Genomic DNA, 6,000 nt, shown 5'->3' on the forward strand with positions numbered 1-6,000 from the left:
AAATACTGTCAATTTTTCACTGCACATATCTGAAGTTATTTCCTAGTTGGGATAAAAATTTCAACCCAATCGGAGCTCTAGGAGCCAAGTTCCAAACTTGATCATTATGTATGGAAAACGATAAAATGATTTTTTTTTCGCCGTTCACTGTATATGATCGTGTTTCTCTTGCTAAATGATAATACTTCAGAATGAGTTGTACTCTTCATGAATTGTTAATGTAACTAGTTGAATAGAGATTTGCAGCAGAGAGAAATAATATGTAATTACTACCCTGATTAAGCCGTTTGGGAAAATCAAATACATTGTCCAGCTTGATTGTGCTGTTTCGTCCGGAATGGATTGAATTATCTTTTGAAGAATCCATGGCAATATTTTTTAATCAGCCAAATTTGGATTCCTTCGAGTATACCTTAATTTAAGTTGTTTCAACCCACTACAGAGATTTCGGAAGCTAACGCTGGGTAATTTTTTTTAAAAAAAGTGTTGATTTTCTCGCTGTAGTCAAACGGAAACTACTTACTGAAAGCTGTATGCTAGATAACCAAAATTTGGTTTATTCCACGGAACAGCCGAATTGAATCAAAAGAAGTCAAAGTTAGATTGATGTGTGGCTTCATGTGGAGGAATTCATAAAAAATAAATATATAGGAACTTTATTATGAATTCCAGGTCGAATTTATTGAGGAATTCCTGGAAAACATCACATCATGTTTCAGGATCGATTCCTGGAAGTAGCCAATCAATTCTTGAACCACATAAATAGCGTAGGAACTACTGTAGTGTTTCTTGGCAAAATCCCTTAACCCTTAATCCTCAGCAATAAACTATTGAAGATTTTCTTGGAGTTCTGTATGAAACTTTGGAATCCTTCGATTGTATGATTAGTAGAAAATATCTAGAACATCTTAGGATGAAGAAAAATATCAAAGTACATAGAGAAAAGTCGTAATGAAAAATAGTTGTAATACCAAAATATCTCCCAAGAGATCGAAAAATGACGCTATAGAGAGCTTTTACCACTATAAAAATTGTCATTATAACGATCTTCTACTTTAATCCCTGAGGAAATGACTCGAGTAACGTTGGCATGCTTAAAGATTTCCTGGAGCAAATTTATCTACGCCTCCTTTAAAAAATAGCTGTAAGAATTTATGGAAAAATTGGTAGAAAAATGTCTAGAAGAATATCTGGAGAGATCCTTCTATGAGTTCCTAGAAGTATTTCAGATTAAATTTATATAAAAATCGTTTCGATAATTCCTAGAGCGTTTTCTCGAAAAATCTGATAAGAAAAACCTGTTGAATAGTCATGTTATAGTCTCTAAAGGAATTGAAACTCTTTCATTGCTTAAGAATATCATTTTTACAATAGATCCATCTACAAAAATAAATGATAATGTCAGACTGATTGTATAGCAAACATTATTGTTATTTTTTTTATATAAATTTGTTTAAGTTTCACATAAATCTGCTTATAAATAGTCCAAAATATGTGCTCTATTATATCTGATCAACGTAATTGAGGACTTGAACAATCATATCAGTGGCGCGGGAAGTGGGTAGGACAGGTAGGACATGTACTACGCACAAAAACTCCTGGGTAGGACATTCAAAGGATTGCCCTACCCACGATTCAACAAAAAAAAATCAGCGGAAAGGTTAAAAATTAAATCAAACTAATATCATCTGTTCAACATACATACAAGCTCGTGTGAACAGCGATTGAGAATATCGACAAGAAAGTAACTGTAAGAATTGTTTCAAGAAACTCTTTAATCGTTAGAAAAAAAAACAATTGAAGCAATCCTCTATGGCATTTCTGGGAGTACGATCACTCTTGATATAATCTATCAAAGTATTGCTGAATTTCTTGACAACAAGGCAATTTAATAACAACTCCCACAGTTAGTTTCTGAAAAATGAATTGCTCAAATTCCCGCTGATGTTTGTGGCATCGTTTAAACAAATATTAAGAGCAGATTATGACGATTTTCTGAAAGCTTTTGCAGGATTGTTGAAGAAATTTCAATCAACTATTTGATGGAGTTTTTGCGCGATGAAACAATTTTTAAGAATCTTCAGTTCTTCTGAAATTTTTTGCTATTAGATTCACTTCGACGCCAAGAAACAAAAAAAATTAACGGAGGCGGGACGTGATTGAAATAGAATATAAATATAAAGGATATTCAAATATTTTAATATGAATGATAATACAAGTTGAACCAATAAATGATCCTTAAGACAAGGTTAGTAGGTGTATTATGAGAGCCTTGGTCCCTATTTTACTGCAAGTCTCTATTTGCATTGATTCTTGATGCAAAATTGCACAGAGAAACCTTCAAAGACTATAACGGGTGCCACGGGCTCTTCTAGAATTTCGTCTCGGAAGAGAAGCTTCAGGAATTATCATAGTGATTTTTTCAGTCTCCTACAGGAATCTCTTCAGAAACTCTTCTAGACATTTCTCTACCAATTCTCTTTCAAATTCTACCAGAGATTTTTCAAAGGATGCTTGGAATTTCTTCATAATTTGCTCCAGGAAATCCTTGAAAACTCCAAAGCTGCTACCTTTACTTATATCCTCAGAAATTACCTTGATTTGTTTTTCCAAAACTATCCTAGAATTTCTCCAGAGGAAATCCTCGAAGGTTTATTTCAGATTTTCATTTTCATTCATTTTCAAGAAACCCTGCAAAAAATTCTCCGCCTGTTCATGTGCATTTCCTGTTTACCTGTTCATAAGAATTCATCCACGATTTCCAAAATTTCTAAAGAAGTTCTTCGAAAAAAAATCTATTTTTTTTCTAGGAATTTCTCCAGTATTTCCAAACATTTTTTAAAAAGTTTCTCAAAACTTGCCATGCGATCTTCATAAGTTTATTTGACTTTTCAAACCAGCTAATACTACCACGATGTTCCCAATAATTCGTCCGATCAGTCCTACACAAACTTCTATAGAGTTTCTGTCCAATGTTTTTCAAAAAACTCCTTTCGAAAACCCTGGAAAATATAATCCCGAGATTCGATTGATGTTTTTTTAGATTATCTTAGGAAATTATCTAGGAAACACTAAAATTTTCTCAAGAGTCCAGGCGTTATTTTAGAGATCATTGTTCATTAACAGTGACTTTAAAACTTCTATTAGTATTATATAAGATTACTTCAGGAGACATTGCTAGAAAAAAAACATTGACTTACTTAAGAAAATCTTAAAGTATTACACGAGGAATTTATGCAGAAACCTTAGAAGAAATCTCTGGAGCGGTTGCTGAAGATATTTTTGAGAAATCTCTAGTTGATTTCTTGTATAAATTCTCAAAGACAGTTTTATAGAGAATCTCTAGAAATTCTTGGCATTTCTGGAGAAGTCATGGATTGAAATTTAGAAAATATTTTGACCAGAAGCCTTGCAGGATGTTCCAGGGATATCGATGAATGAATAGGTGGATACATTCTTAGAGGAGTAAGGACTTTTTGGAGGAGTTCTGATGATTCTTGAAACAATCATTGCAGACATTCAATTTTTGTGGTTCTCTTTGGGTAAATCCAGATTGAATTTTTAAGGTATCCAAAACAAATTGTTTGTTGGAGAAATTCCCAAGGAAAATCCGTTAAACTCCTTGGGAAATTTTTGAAGTAGTATCTGAATAAACTTCAGATGAAATTCGTAGAGAAAATCAAGATATTCTAAATAGGTCTTAGATCTTAAAATGACTGCTCTGATGCTAAGAAGAATCAAACTCTTATCTTCTGGCTCCTCTTGGGTTTCATTTTGTTGTCTTGGTTTCTGTTTGGTCTCATTGCGGCCTTTTTCTGGCTCTTTTTAGGTCTCTTTTTTATACAAGTTGTCTCTAACTTCCTATTTTCAAGGTCTGAGTGCCTGAGTACCAGCCCTGTAAAGATGGAACGTCTTAATCTTGTGGTAATGACTGGCATGATAATGAAGGGGTTAGAAGCAAAAAGGTATCAGTGAAATTAAGCTAGTTTCAAGAAAGTCAACTTCGAAGTTTTTCAGAAATTGTATGAGAGTCAAAAAACAAGCCAGTCTTTTGAGAATTATGTTATTTCTTCTGTTGAGTGGAAAAGTTACCTGGAAATATCATTAGAACGCTTGGAAACAGTTGAATCTATTCAACTAAAAACGGGCACATCCCTTTGCGTTTGAGCCCCTCAAATACACAAACTTTAAATTTCCAGTATAAAATTCAATAGGGGTAAAACTTTTTTAAGCTTCACTTTGCACAAAATATTTGTCAACGTTTGTCCTACCCATGGTTTCGAACGTGGACGCGCCTCTGAATCATATAGATAGACCATTAAAATTGGTTTAGAATGCTGTACATATGTTTGGATTGAATTTTGATAGGTTTACGAATATTAAATTCGATCAATTCTAGACACAAATTTAAAACTTTTCTATTATGGCAAAGGCAAAAGTAAATGGAAATATTTTGTTATTGTGGAATAAAAAATAAAAGATGCCACTTATGACCTTCATTATTGACAAAGTTCAATGATTCAATTAATTATTTAATATTTTTAAATAACTCCTACAGTGTCCTGTAGGAATATTAAATTGAACAACTGTGTTTTTGACATTAGTCACTTTTTTCAAAAATCTCAAACAGGGTAACCTCTATATATTATTTTTCGAAAAAAAACCCTAATACAAAAGTTTGAATGTAACATTCTAAGATGCCGTTTTGGAGCATGAGCCCTTGTTTTCCGAAAAAAGTGAAATTTTGGGACACCCTACTCTTTAGCCTCGGGGGTCAGATGAATGAATGGATGGATGATTTCGTTTCGTCTCTTCTCTCTTTCTGGCTCCCGTCCGTCCGTCAACTTGTGCAACTACTCTTGTGATATCGCTTTGCTCTTCGCCCCGCCGCGGCCACTTTCCGTCGCGAAAGTTATTTTTTTCTTCCTTCGCACACACAGACAGGACAGAATCGCCCTTTTTTCTCCGCACTTTTACGAATACAGGGTTTTGCACAACTCTTCCTTGTTTTCCACACTCAAGATTTTGGTCACCACTGCGGCAAGAAGCTGATCGAAATTATATCACCCGAAATGAGGACAAAAACTGAAGGCAAAAAGCAGCACTCCGAGAGACGACGATCCGCGCGATGATGATGACTCTTTTTTCTGATGGTTCCGGAGGCCACAAAGCCAAAGAAGACGACGGGGCGATGGAAAAAATACACTACACTAATGTTTTACACCTTTCCTACAGCCGATGAATGTGCGATGATTGACGTTTCGTTGTCTGATTCCGTTTTCACGCAAAGGAAAAACGAATGAGGTGAGTGGAGAAATCCCGTGAGGTGAGTTAAGGTGACAGCTCGCTGTGACTGACGCGTCCTCAAAAAGTGGCTGCGCAGCAATGCGATTAGCGGATGCTGGGGTGATGTGATGGTTGCTTGGAATTAGGCTGACCAATATGAAGGTGCTATATGGCCGGTACGCTGATCATAAGTACTGTGCAAAAAGATAGGGCAAGAAACGGTCAAGGAATGATTCCGCTACCGAAATTACTTGAGCTGTACGCTGCTGAGAAGTAGAGTTGATTTCATAACGTCGGTAACGCCTGCTGTACAAATCAAATGGAGCTGTCACTTTTCCGTACGGAAAAATGTGCCGCTCAATTATTCCACAAGTAAAAGTGACACTTTGCTCATACTGTATCGGCTGTCAAAATTACTTTATTAAGCCAAGTACGGACCTGAAACGTAAATCACTCAAGTAAAATTTCTCCTTTTTACCAAAGTAATTTTGACAGCTGATTCAGTTTGAGCGAAATGTCACTTTTACTTGCGGAATAATTGAGCGCCACATTTTTCCGTTCGGAAAAGTGACAGCTCCCTTTGATTTGTATGGCAGGCGTTACCGACGTTATGAAATCAGCTCTACTTCTCAGCTGCGTACAGCTAAAGTAATTTCGGTAGCGGAATCATTCCTTGACCGTTTCTTGTCCTATCCTTTTGCACAGTACTTATGA

General features: G+C 35.5%; 1 protein-coding gene across 1 annotated transcript in view; it reads right to left on the reverse strand.

The window, feature by feature from the left end:
• Positions 1 to 5,284, reverse strand: part of LOC5572947 (ras-related protein Rab-8A) — a 38,854-nt gene extending 33,570 nt beyond the window's left edge. Inside the window, exon 1 of the mRNA XM_001654227.2 lies at positions 4,759 to 5,284. The gene's annotated coding sequence lies outside the window, so the exon portion shown is untranslated. The remainder of the gene's footprint in view (positions 1 to 4,758) is intronic.
• Positions 5,285 to 6,000: the final 716 nt, after the last annotated feature.

This window comes from Aedes aegypti, chromosome 3 (assembly GCF_002204515.2).
Source record: "Aedes aegypti strain LVP_AGWG chromosome 3, AaegL5.0 Primary Assembly, whole genome shotgun sequence".
Taxonomy (NCBI): domain Eukaryota; kingdom Metazoa; phylum Arthropoda; class Insecta; order Diptera; family Culicidae; genus Aedes; species Aedes aegypti.